The 14,717-nt window shown below is 41.7% G+C and overlaps 1 protein-coding gene across 8 annotated transcripts in view; it reads left to right on the top strand.

Moving 5' to 3' along the window:
* Positions 1–14,717, top strand: part of PSD3 (pleckstrin and Sec7 domain containing 3) — a 525,478-nt gene that overhangs the window by 258,185 nt on the left and 252,576 nt on the right. The gene's annotated exons all lie outside the window — the stretch shown is intronic.

Genomic DNA, 14,717 nt, shown 5'->3' with positions numbered 1-14,717 from the left:
GTTCACCACCTTCCAGGACCTTCTCTTCCAAGCAGCCATTGCAAAATCAAGCCTGGTATTCATATACCATAAGGACTGCCTAAAACCACCTTTATATCGATTCCTGGACTACTGGGCATTTTATCCGGATTGGGACATACCCATGCAGTATATTCACCAAGGAGATTACACGTGCCCCCCGTCTCCCTCTGGTAACTATACATGTGCTGATGCTTACACTGTGGAGCTACATTCAGAGAGCCTTGTATGATTGTTTTTATATTTTGTTTTAACATCATTATATATGTTTTTATGAGAGCTCTCATTGATTTCTTTGTATAATAAATGTTTTAAATTTATGTACATGTGGTAGTGTACATTCTTTTCAGTTAAACCTAGCGCTGTACTCCCCTCCTTTTTTTGTCTATATTAATATTGGGAGACCTACACACTCCCTGTACAGCAGCTTTGGTTGTGCCTTGGTTCTATTCTTCTTTGTTCTTCAGGGCATGAAATACCGCCTGTCGGCTCAAAGAACTGTGAAAAAAAAAAACCATGTCGATATTTTGACTGTCGACATAGACACTGTCGACCTAATGCTTGTGTCGACATAGAACCATGTTGACCTAATGGTGTCGACCCAATGCTTGTCAACCAACATACTGTAGACCAAATGATTGTATCCCTTTTTTTGTATATATAGCTCTGGCTTCTTAACACTAACATTTATTAACACTTTTGTTTTCTCACTGGTGTGCTGCGCTGAGCTTTCTGGCTTATGCTGATTTTTGGGGTGCCGCACCCTGCACTTAGATATAGCAACAGGGACCCCCAATATTCAGAAAAGCCTTGATGGATAGCTTGGGGGCCTCCCCATGTATTTGCAAATATATGTAACCAAGATCTCTGAATTCTATTATCATACGGTCTTTAAATCTGATTACTGGTATCATTCAGCGTGCTGGGGGAAATAATGTGTCTTTTTATTACTTAGCATTAACCCCCCCCCCCTTTGAAGCGCCTCTGATATTACTGCATTGATTGAGTGTCTTCCAGTATATATGAGGGTAGTACAGGGGCAAACGCAGGATTTTCAGAAGGGGGTTACAGAGGGGTGGAGCAAAGCACGGAGATGGACCCTTAGGTGACCCAGTATATGCCGAGTCAGTTAAAGTATTATAGATAGACCAAATGTATATAAATAATAATATTAATAATAATAATAATAATAATAAAAAAAAATGGGTGGGGGAAGCTTTGATGTCCCCCGGGTGGTTGGGGGTATTATATCAACCGCTCAGCATGTAGGGCCTGAACAGTAATTTCCACTAATTACCCCTTTACTGCACAGATGGTGGGAGAAGGGGGCATTGGCCTGAATAAAGGGGCCCTGATACATAACTTCCAGGGTGGTAGAGGATGTTTAATACGCAGAGGAGGTGTATAGTGGAGTGGGCTTATTATTCATAATTTTCTGGTGGGGGGACAGCTTGCTTGATTGCAGATACCTCCGGTTCCCAGAAATACATTTCTTAGATTTTAATGGAATTAAAAACTAGAGAATCCCACCTACCAAATGGTATTGGGAACTAGGGGATCAGAGTTCAGGAGGCAGGACAATCTGCCAACGAGTATATAAAAGTACATACCAGGTGTGTGGAGCTGGAGCAGTAACCAGCAGCTGGAAGGCTGATATCTCTGGTTCTGGACAGAGTAGAGACAAGCTACTAGTGTCCCTCAAATGGCCACCGCATTATTTTGCAGCGCTACTGACAGAAGAAGTATTTATTGAAGATATTGGTTCAGTGTGGGCGAACATGTGCATCTGTGGTGGCTTGGGGGTGCTTGTTGCATATACGCAGGTCAATCTACAGGCACAGTTGACATTTGCTCATGAGCCAGCATCATATTTGAAACATGTTGGATTCTGCAAGGTCTCCACTCTCCTCCCCTCAGAGACGCAAAGTGCCGTTGCCCATTGGCAGAAGTAGCAGGAGCGGCAGAGGCTGGGCTTGAAGGTGAGCAGTTACTGAGGGGATTATGGACCTTATTCTGGTCCATTCGTAGTTCCACGTGCGTTTGCACGGATCCTGCGCATGCTCATTTCTGTTCGCTGGGTGCACGCACCCTTTCTTGCGGGCGGGAGGGCGTAGGGCGGGGAACTGGTCTATTAGCATATGGGAACGGTTCATTTCGCATCTGGTTCATTCGCATCTGAGCGAATGAACCAGAATACCCCCCCTGTGTGTATAAGCAGCAGTACTGGGGACAATATATGCAAGTGGCACTACTGTTGGTATTATGTGTATAAGCAGCAGTAATGGGGTCACAGCAGTACTGGGGGTGTTATGTGTATAAGCAGCAGTACTGGGGGCATTATATGTAAGTGGCACTACAGTTGGCATTATGTGTATAAGCAGCAGTAATGGGGTCACAGCAGTACTGGGGGCGTTATGTGTATAAGCAGCAGTACTGGGGGCATTATATGTAAGTGGCACTACAGTTGGCATTATGTGTATAAGCAGCAGTAATGGGGTCATTATATGTACACAGTAGTACTGGGGGCATTATGTGTAATTTGCACTATTGGATTTTGGTGCTGCAGAATAGTTATATAAATGCACATACATAATGATTGATAGAGTTCTGTTAGGTTATCTATTTTTTACATTCAGTTTTAATAAAAAAAAGATTTGATATATTAAAAGCAAGTATATAATTCTGAACACTGTGTATAGTAATTGCCTAGAAAGCATTTTGTTTGTATTTTGTTATGTACATTGGCACAGTTGAATTGTTGCTTTTGGCTTATGTAGTACGGTTTGTACTGTTTAAATTGAGGACTTTTTTGTGTGTCTGACCTTTTTGCTGTGCTAAAAATGTATCAGTTAGAACTCATTACATTTATAGCACTTACTGTGATTCAGTGCACATTATCTATCATCAGGAATCATCATACCAGCTAGTGACAGATGTGAAACGGGTTACACTTGATAAAATTCAGTTCTTAACAATTCTTGTAAATCTCTATAGTTAAATAAAAATAATACTTTTAGGTTGGCGTGTTCTTCATCCCTGAAGCGATGCTTCACTGACTGCCATTATTTATTTACAGTTATCCACCTACACTAAAGTACAGCGCAGCACTGGATTTTTACTATCCTTCTCAAACAATGAGCTACTGTACAGCCATATAATTATTAGCTAACATCATCCGCCATCTCTGAGAAAGAATAAAATCCATCAGTGCTTCCCAAACCATGTCATCCACCACATAACTGACCCTACGGATGACAAAAAAGCAGAATTTACTTCTGAAGCCCGGGACTGTCAGCGGCGTCCGTGGCCAGTGGACGCCGGCCTGATAGGGTTAAATCACACATTCCTAACATTGCTTTATGCAGGTGAACTACAAGTGCCAGCAGACCTCCCCCGCATGCGGGGACTTGGAGAATCACATGTCCCAGAATGCGGGGCATTAATGGGTCCGCTGGGACTTGTAGTCCACCTGTAAAAATAATGTTAAAATAAAACAAAAAGAAGCCCTAGGGCTAATAGAGGCGCTGGTTCTATGTATTTAAAAGATCCCAATTGCTATACACTAGTGCAGCCCCTTGTCAGAGGTTGTGCGCCTCAAGCAAGACAAAGGGGAAGGAAAAGGACATGTAGCTTACACTATCATGTACTTCCAAGGGGCGCAGTTTTGCTTAGCTCAATAATAAACAATATATTTCAATAATAAAATTTAATAAAAGAAATATGAATAAAAATATCTCATATACATAGACAATAAGAAGTGCACTTCATATACAATTCATTACATAAGACATAACAAGACATAACTACAAAATAACACGAAGAGGCATACTTATTTATTCTGGATATGACTGATATGAGGCTGGATTATTAGTTGTAGATTCAGGCATCAATTGGTTTTAACTGATAAGCAAGGCATATATAATTACCAGTCCCGCACAGGAATATTGAGAATGTCTCTGATGGTGGTTATATCCAGCTCAGATGATGAACAGTTCAACCTCTAACTCAATGGAGGTGCTCCCCTGATGTTTATGGAGAGAGAGCCATTCGCCAACCCATTTCAGATAATAGCCGCTTGTAGGTAGATATTTGCGGCAGCCAGATTGTGGTTACTGGACTTGAACAGCTGGACTCCGCATGTATGGACTTGAACAGTTTCTCCGCATGTATGTATAATCAGCGGCTTCCTCAGTTGTCACAACTGGTGTTAGGACTTAGGCCCGCCCGCCAGCCAATGATGGTCTGGGAAAACCCCCATGCCGGACCATCATTGGCTGGTGGGCGGGCCTAAGTCCTGGTCTGGGGGCGGAGCCCCAGATGTAAACAGAAGACCAGACCATGGGAAGAGTGCTGCAGGGCTCCTGGAAAAGCGCTGAAGATGGCTGGTAAGTGTGTTTTCTCTCCACAGGTACCCCAGTGAATTCTACAGGACAAGGGGACCGATCTTCTATCAACATAGGTAAGTATTGATAAATGGGCTCCGTGTGAAATAAAGTTTTGCTGTAAGTGTGTGTGTGTGTATTTATTTAACTATTTGTGCTACTGTGGGACTAAAACTCCCAGCGGGCCCTTTATTGCTCCACATGCTGGGACTTGTGGTTCTCCAAGTCCCTGCATGTGGTGCAGGCTTCCACAGCAGTATACAATAGTTTGGTTTTCTTTTGACACCATTTATCAGCTCGATGCCCAGGGGCTTCGAGGACAGAGCCGGCTTCAGCATGGGCAGGTAAGTTCTGGAGGGGGGGGTCCCCACTCCCCAGGACCCCTGCCCATGCTGACCGGTCTGGTGGTGAATGCTTTGGCTGGGGGGACTTGTATAAAAAGTCTCCCCCCGGCTGTGGCATTACCCTGCTGGCTGGTTGGGCCCGGTGCGGTTCTTGAAATACGGAGGACCCCTAGTCATTTTGTCCCCCGTATTTTGGAAACCAGGACCGGCCCTTGAGCCCGGGGCTGGTTATGCTCAGGAGGGGGGACCCCACACCGTTGTTTTCCCGTTTTTTTTTTTTTTTTTACACAAAACCGCATGTTTTAAAATGTGCACATTTTCATGACTGAAAATCGCCCGAAAATGCACTTTTTTTGGCGCAAATTCGCATCTCATTACATTTCGCCCATGGAGTCTGGAGAAAGTACCCATAAAACCTGAGATAGCTTGAGTTATTTTCTCAGTAAGAGGCAGTGAAACTACTAGTTCACAATAAATGTAAATGTAAATGACAGTGATGTTATACAGTATTTTACAGCTGCTATAATCCTAACCAATAACTCGTAGGAGCCTTATTCTACTGATCTTCAATGTTTGAGTAATGTAAATATTTGTGACCCTCATTAAAGAAAAAAGAAGACTGACTGATGAATTGACTGCCCAATAAATCTGTATACATGCTGCCCTCAGTGTATAATGGAGAGAAGCAAATCTGAATGAATAAATGAATGAATTGGACTTTTGCACTTGGAGCTGTACCAGCACTTTACCAGCACCAGCACTTAAGTTTTCTGTGGTGGTGCCAAACTATAACGCCTGGGACCCATCTTGCTTTCACTCCTGCTCTTTTTTTTCTTATTACCGGGACTTGGCAGGAGCATTGCAATCTAGTTGTCACTGTCAGTGTTTTATTGCATTTATTGTAATTTTTTATTTCATAATAAATTCTTATTGAGTGTGTCAGAATTGTCAAACATCTTTCTTTAGACATTGAACCCACATATATCTATATATGTATATATATATATAGATATATATATATATATCTATATATATATATATATATAGTATATCTGTATTGTACCCTCATTAAAGAGGAAATCTTGTGCAAATATTACATTCATATTGATTATGCTTTGAAATTGCAGTGTATTTACTTGCCCATGTGTACAAGCCCTATGCAACCTGTAAAGGGGAGGGAGCTAACTGCTTTGCATATTTGAACATATGATCAGGATGCCCACATAGACATTGCTTAATTGAGGATAGGAGACCTACAGTAACACGTATCTAAGAGACAGTTGGTTGAGGTATGGAGAAAAGGTACATGAGGAGAGTTCTTCTGAGATTACCCACAAACTATCTACATTATGTCTCATCAATGATATTTTTGTCACAGTGATTTCCCAGCAAGGAATCTATTTCCTAGATCACATCAATACTGTGTCTTTTTTTAAGTGTTTGTAAATAGGTATAAAAACAGGATGCACCCTAATATTAAATGTAATTAGCTCATGTAAGTATTTTTATTTATTTATAGAGAATATCAGTCAACTACAGGATTTAGAATGACTAGAAATTCTATCTTAAATAAAGACTAGAGGAGTCTTTTTGTGTCTGATAAAGCATGGATGTAGCTCTGTTAATCTTGGAATGTGGCTGCATACCGTAATGAAAGGAATTCATGCCTGCAAAGTCTTCCAATGCAGGCTGCTCATGTGTCCATGTGCTAGAAAGAAGAATGGGAATTGTACAGAGAACTCCAGTTAATATATTGAGCAAGAAAAGGGGGACAAGCACAAGGCAAGTCGAGCAGCGCTAAGAATAATATACCAGATGATTGGAAAGGTACAAATAATTTTTACTCACATAAAATACACAATAAAATACACAATATTACATAACAATAAAATGGTAAAGGGGGGTAATAAAAGTAAATTGGAATTAAGGTATAAAAGATGACCAAGCCTCAATGGATTTGTGCACAGATTGATGGAGAAGAAAACACTTTTGGTAGTGATTGGGTATATATTACCACACGATTGACCAGGTCCCAGGTGGGTGGAGAAGGTCCTCACAATGTATGCGGAATGGCTGTTATCGCCGCTGGAGGATGTGGTAGTCGCTGTAGCTCACTGGTGGAATATTACCCAAATAGGGAGATGAGCAGAAGTCGCCACTGGAGTACTTTTCAGCAGACCACCGCCTGGGGTATCACTGGTGAAGATGGATGAAAAACGGCTTCCGTGCACAGTAATTGGAGAGCACTTATGTGCTGGAGATGGTAATAACAGAAGTCCTTGGCAGAACTGTGCACGGTGTCCGCCGCTGTGGAAGGAGGTATCAAGTGCAAAGTCCACGGCCAAATGGCAATTTTTGTATAGAATCCAGAGGCTGGTGAAGACACCTTACGCGTTTCACTGCGTCCTGCAGCTTTATCAAAGGTATTTGGTCTGTGTACCTGGCTCAGGTATTTATACCTTACTGAATGAGGAAGTGAGTAACACCTGTTTGGTCCAATCAACAGTATAGGAGCAATTTTATTAACCGTTTCTGGTAATATTCAGTAAAAAGAGATGGAGGCAGACATATATCCATAGGTGAAAATAAATAGTTAGCATTTATAAACAAAAATCTAGTTGCATACAGAGAGAATTAAGTAATATCTCCGATCACATGATCAGGGTCAAAGGTTAAGATGTACAAACGACACTATAGATCGATACTGTGGTGGTGCTATGTCAGGTATATTAACTGTTATAAAGCAGCATCTAAATAAGAACAAGTGGGAGCAAACGATTTTTTACTTTATTGGTTTTAACCCATATTAGTGTACACATCGTATGTATGGAACGCATTTGCGCTGTAAGCTGAGTAGTAGGGAGAGGGAGGAGGGATAATGCGTGTGTACGTCAATGGGCTGGGCGTAATGATTATTCGTCGTGCGTCTGCACGTAGACTCAGATGGGAGGAACTGAGCGTGTGTGTCACAGGACAGGGCGGTACCCCTGTCAGGCGTACATTGTACGTTCGCTGCATCCCGGAGTCGTCATAGGCCATACGCACATCACGTAGGCATAGTTGTGATGGGCTGTGATAGGGTATGGTAGCGGGATCACGTGTGTGTCACGTGATCAAGGTGAATTTCTGTTGGAACGCATATGCGCTCCAGGAGCAGCAACAGAGGAAATAATATAACCACAATCAAAATTAGACACTTAACGTAAGAGGTGACAAAGTCTCACAAGGATATGTAGTTATTGATTTACACCTTTGAGCAGCAGCTTACTTTGAAGCAACAGCTCGTGTCAAAGCGCCTGCATATTCCCTAGGGAATTACCTTTGTTTTTTTTAATATATTGAGCAATATGACATACTTTTTACCACGTATATAAGTTTTATAATGCCCCAACATATAGTCACCACTGGACATATAGGGCCTTATTCTAGTTCATTCTTTCTGACAAAATCCTTCTTAGATGGACAAAACCATGTGCACTGCGGGTGGGGCAGATGTAACTTGTGCAGAGAGAATTAGATTTGGGTGGGTTTTTTTTTCAAAGTGAGATCTATATTGAAGTGTAAAATCATGCAGTCAGTATTTTCTCTGCACAGAAACAAAATAACTCACCCAAATCTAATTCTATCTGCACATGTTACATCTGCCCCCCTGCAGTGCACATGGTTTTGTCCATCTAAGAAGGATTTTGTCAGAAAGAATGAACTAGAATAAACCCCATAGTGCTCATCATCACACTCCTGTCGCCCCTGGACTGCGGTAGAGTTTGCAATAGTGGTGAGATCCTGTGCATGCGCACTGGAGGCGAGGGGGGTGTAGGAGAAAACCCATTAGGACTAGGCTGAAGCACTGTTGGCGCAGACAGGCATTGCCACAGTTTTCACCCCTCCACACACACACACACACACACACACACACACACACACACACACACATATATGATGCTATGATAATAGTGTGACCCGTAAATTTAAAGTCTAATTTATTAATATTATTACAGTATTTCTTATGTAAGTCTCAGGAAAGTGCAGTGCAATCTTCAATAATAAGATCTGCTGTACTGTGCATGAAGTGAATACTGAATCCAAGAAGGTATAAAGTAAATCTGTATATAGTTCAACCTGTGTGGTTAGATTTTCCAACATGTTTCACCCGTCTGTGGACTTTTACAAGGGTCTCTTAAGCCCTGTACACATGGGGCGACTGGAACCCCATGCTAAACGATGTGCTTAAACACAGATCGATTGGCACGCATTTTAAACATACAGGCGAGGATCGCTAACACACATGGGAGATCACCGAAAACAAGCCATCCTCACCATCTAACCCCCTCGCTCGCCGCGCGCCCTATTATATGTTCCGGGGGAATCATCCCCGTCAGAGGATGGTGAGGATTCTACCAAACGGCGAGGGTCGCCGCTAATGCAGCAAGCCTTGCTTTTTTGACAGCCACACTCGCCATTTCCACCTCGCTGGAAAAACCCAGGGGGGTCAGTTGAATCCTAACCTGCAAGCTGTGACGGCAAGTAATAGGCCCTGCTGGCCATCACAGCTCGCCATGGGGCATTTAATATACCCCATAGCTGTAACTGTAGCTAAATTGGTTATGTAAAGTGCAACGGAATATGCTGCGCTATATAATTAACTATAAATAAATATAAAGGGACAAAGGTCAATAGGTTGAATCTTAAATGTCAACATGCACAAGGTCATCATAGACAAAAGGTTGACTCCATGCAGAATGTCAACATGGAAATGTTTGACACATAAGAAGGTTGACATGAGTTTTTCGTGATCTTTTTGGTGTCAATGTGTAGATCTCCTCACGTAAACTCCAAATTAGTGTACCACGTCCCCTTGCATTGCTCCCTTCGCTCGCCATGTTTCGAGCATGGTGCCTTGCTGTATTCCGCACAAGTCCACGTTTGATGGTAAAGTATGAAAAAGTCCACATTTTTTTACATTTTTCACACTTTACCATTGCCATGGTGACATTTTGCTTGTTTTGACTTTTATCTGTCAACCTTGTGCATGCTGACCATATGGTTGACATGCACAAAGATACCAGCTAAACTACTGATTTTACATTTTAAAAAGTGTGGAGGATAGTAAATACTTATGTAATGAATGATTTTCTTTTTGTATTATTGGTAAGCAGTTGAATTGCAATTAATTAAGAATAAAACATTAAGAGTTAAGTGGTTCAGTATTTGAGTATATAGGGTGAAATTTAATAGGATGAGAGATTAACACAGTCAGAAGGTGCCCACAGACGCATCAATTTTACTGTGCTATGCGTTTTTGACTGTACAATGGTTCTATACAATGGTGCTATGCAATGTGCACTTGGATGCATGCGATGCGATTAACCCATGTTTGTGATGTTAATTTACAGATGTAGTCTAAAAAGTACGTGCAGCACGTACTTTTTTAGACATACAATATCGGGCTCCCGGGAACGCGCATCGCATCGCACAAGCCCATAAACACCACCCGATAATTGTACCTAAGATGCGTTTTGTACTTAAAAAGTACAAAACGCATTTGATAATTGATGCGTCTGTGGGCACCTAGAGATTTGGTAAGAAATCTCCAGTTTTTTAAAGCGGCAATCATTTACACTGCAAAATCGAACAGGTTTTGCAGTGTAAATGATTGCCGTTTTTAAAAAAAAATGGAGATTTCTTACCAAAGTTCTCACTGTCTGATTCTCTTATACTATTAAATTTAATCCATACTATCTACCAACCCATTTCTTATGCATGCACATATTATGCTCAATAACCAGCTACACTGTTGTTAGTTGATTCATCATGCTGTTCAAAGCAGGTGTTGCTGGTGATGGCATCATAGAGCCAATCATCTATATTATGAAATTCCATTATTATGCGTCATGGTTCTATAATGTTGACATGAAACATTTGACTTTGCATTAGACTTCTCTGCTTAAAGACAAGCATAGTGCAGCTTGGAGTGGTCCCTTGCTTGCAAGATCCATTTGAGTGCAACATGCCTTGACCTTTTCTTAAGAAGTTGAGGTTTCCGGGAGGAGCTGGAGTCATTGATATTTTAGGGAGGTCAAAATAAATACTTTGGACCAACAGAAGGCATATAACGTGGGAGTCTCAGTAAGCAGTGGTCATGGTATCCAGACACAGGAAGCAGGAGGGCAAAGGTCATGGTAGCTATGCACCCTAGCAACACCTCTGTACACTCTTCATAGTTGCCCTACCTGGCTTTGTCAATTTGCGGGAAGGGACTTTACAAGTCAGGGGGTCACCATGAACTTATGGTATATGCCAGTGATAGGAGTAGTAGGGTTTTTTTTACATTTGTGTTTTGGAATATGTTATATCATATTTTCCATGCTATGACCAGCTATTTTTTTTTAAATACATTTTTGCTATGCTACTTCCTCTATTGAAGCAAGCCTTTACATGAAAAGACATGCTTTTATAATTGATAACTTGTTCCTTATGGAGGGAGCATATAATGACATGTGGGAGGTTGGGACATTGGGCCTTATTTTGGTTCATTCTTTCTGACAAAATCCTTCTTAGATGGGCAAAACCATGTGCACTGCAGGTGGGGCAGGTGTTACTTGTGCAGAGAGAATTAGATTTGGGTGGGGTTTTACTTCAAAGTGAGATCTATATTGCAGTGTAAAAATAAAGCAGTCAGTATTTTCCCTGCACAGAAACAAAATTACTCACCCAAATCTAATTCTCTCTGCACATGTTACATCTGCCACCCCTGCAGTGCACATGGTTTTGTCCATCTAAGAAGGATTTTGTCAGAAAGAATGAACCAAAATAAGGCCCATTGACACAAAAAAGGCCTGTTTTGCCAATAGCAACTAACCAACTGTCATTTTTGGTAACCATTTTAAAAAATGAGCAACAGCAGTGTTTCCTCTCTGTTTCTGAGGGTATCCGATAGCAGATTATAGCATTTAGAAGTCATTCACTGTATCACTTAGAAAATGATCATAAGAAAAAAAAAAAATATATATATATATATATATAATGTCAATTACATCAGTGTTTGTTTACAGACACCTTTTTTAATGGATGTACAGTACTAGTATGGAGTAGCACATGCTGGGTTTTCTAAAAAAAAAATGAGATCAAAATATGGATACAGTGCCTGGCTTCAAATGAAGTTAAATGGTGATGTGGGAAATTCAGATGCTTTAAGCAGCAATCAGCACGTCTGCAAACTGTAATGTGTAGTTTTACTCCTCAGCAGGCTTTTGCATCTGAATGTTAATTTACAGTCCTTCACACATCAGCAGATAGGAATAGTTTCTTTACAATTACAATTGCTAAATGGGGTGAGCAGCGGCTATTAGTCATTAATCTTTAGACTTTAAATAAACCATGTTTGAGGTGATGACAAGCATCATGTATGCAATTTCAATGGTGTTAAAAGTACAGTATGTTTTTTTAGTTTGACTAAGCTTTTCCTTTGTATCTTAAGTATTGAGACTCTATTACAGTATTTCTGCTTTTTAATCAAACCTGTTATCTCCTGTTATATGGTGATAAAGGGGTTTATACTCACTGATGTATGAAGAATAGTTATCGCATAAAATAATATATTAGATAATTTAGTACTTTTTTCGGTACTTGTTTCCTAGCACGGCGCCACCGATTTAAATTGTATTGATCGCGGACGCAAAAAACCCTGCGTCGATCGCATCGCAAGCCAACCAAATCGCATGCGACACGATCGTCGCGATTTTTGCATTGGAATCAATGTAAAATGGTCCCTGAGACCCAATTTTACATTGATTTCAATGTAAAAAGCCCACAAACCCCCCATTTTCATTGCAAACATTGTTAACGAAACCCCACTATTGACGCCAACCCGAAGCGTGGCGAGCGCAGTGAGCCCGCGAGGGGCCGCAGTACGCGTCCTCCGACCTTTCCATACCCCCACTATCCACGTCGGCGTGGAGTTGATTTTATAAAGTGTGGCGAGCGTGGGGCTCGCTGCGCTTCAACTCCACGCCGACGTGGATTGTGGGGGTATGAAAAGGTCGGAGGACGCGTACTGCCGCCCCTTGCGGGCTCGCTGCGCTCACCACGCTTCGGGTTGGCGTCAATAGTGGGGTGGAGTTAACAATGGTGTCAAGCATACTTAATACCCATGAGGGGGCATATACAATGAGAAATTGGCCATATTGGCCCATTTCCCATTGTTCCCTATGTAAAATCGCGTTGATCTCATCGGCATGCCATTATAATGGCATGCAATCGACGCGATTAACGCGATTTTAACTTTAAAACTCATTTAACATTGTTCTCTATGGGAAGATCACATTGGTCGCATCCCGTGCCATTATAATGGCACGCGATGGACGCGGTCAAAACGATTTTCTCTTTTCCGGCATTTAAAGCTGGTAATTGACAGAAAATCGTGTCCATCGCATTGATCGCATGCTTTAAGTAACTTAAGGCATGCGATCAACCCCGACGGGCGCCGTGCTAGGAAACAAGTACCCTTTTTTCTTTTTGGCCAATGTTCTGTTACCATGATGTCACTTACAATGTACTTTGTTGCATACTTACCTACTTTGCTGCCCTCTCCTCTGTGTTGTAGGCACATAGGGGGCATAGCTGAGTGGCGTGGTGTAGTGGCATCATGATTGTGTCATTATGACTCCACCCTTCTATTCAGGACCAAAAAAGCAGGCACTGTATAGCTAGGGCAGGGCTACAGTGATGCAATTCAACGCAAATCCCATCAAAGAGTCTGCCTACTTGTACTCTGTTGTGGGCAGATGAGGAAGGGGTGAAGCTTCCGGGGAAAGCTGGATACATGGCCAAAATTTTTGGGAAAGTGGGAATGACCATAGATTTTTGGATGCCTCCCAGCCCTTCTGGGAAGGTAGACACATATGCCTTGTTGTCTATTTAACATGAGCCAGTCTGAAAACTAGCAGTATTCCATTGATAGGTCAACAATCAATAGGTCAACACCATATAGTTGGCATGAACAGTACAGATGGTGTAATGGTTAGCATTACTGTCTCACAGCACTGAGGTCATGGGTTCAATTCCCACCATGGCTCTAACTGTGCGGAGTTTGTATATTCTCAACGTACTTGCGTGGGTTTCCTCCGGGTACTTCGGTTTCCTCCCACAATCCAAAAATATACTGGTAGGCTAATTGGTTTCCAACAAAATTAACCCTAGAATGTCTGTGTGTGTGTACATGTGGTAGGGGATATAGATTGTAAGCTCCACTGGGGCAGGGACTGATGTGAATGTTCAAATATTCTCTGTAAAGCGCTGCAGAATATGAATGCGCTATATAAGAATCTGTGGTACTTATGTAGTATCTGGGCACCCGATTTTAAGATCGGGTCGGAAAATCGCATCGCATCGAAATTGCATGCGAGATCGCGATTTTTCATAGGATTCAATGTTAACAAGGTCCTGTTCATTTCCCCACTATCCAAGTGGGCATAGAGTTGATTTTATATAGCGTGGCGAGGGGCCGCGGATTACTTAAAATCTTTTTTGCGTCCCCTCGCGGGGCTCGCCACGCTGCGCTTGCCAAGCTTTATAAAATCAACTCTGTGCCCACTTGGTTAGTGGGGAAATGAACAGGACCTTGTTAACATTGAATCCTATGAAAAATCGCATCAAATCGCATCGGATTGCATGTGATCTCGCATGCAATTTCGATGCGATTTTGCCGAAAAAACGCGTCGAATTGCATCTGATTGTATGCCTTAAGGTAAGGCATACAATCAGAAAATTGGGCGCCCAGATACTACATAAGTACCGAAACTGTTAATAAATAAATAAATAAATGAACAAAGTCAACATAGACCAAAGGTTGACATGAAGTCGAGAAACAGGAGTTTTATTGGGGGGATTTTTAAATTTTTTTGGGGGGGGGGAATTTCTCATACTTTACCATCCATGTTGACTTCAATTGGAAACATTAAAGTGTGCTAAGCAC

This window comes from Crinia signifera, chromosome 1 (assembly GCF_055691185.1).
Source record: "Crinia signifera chromosome 1, ASM5569118v1, whole genome shotgun sequence".
NCBI lineage: Eukaryota > Metazoa > Chordata > Amphibia > Anura > Myobatrachidae > Crinia > Crinia signifera.
The sequence above is the reverse complement of the archived record's forward strand: the minus strand, read 5'-3'. Positions and strand labels throughout refer to the sequence as shown.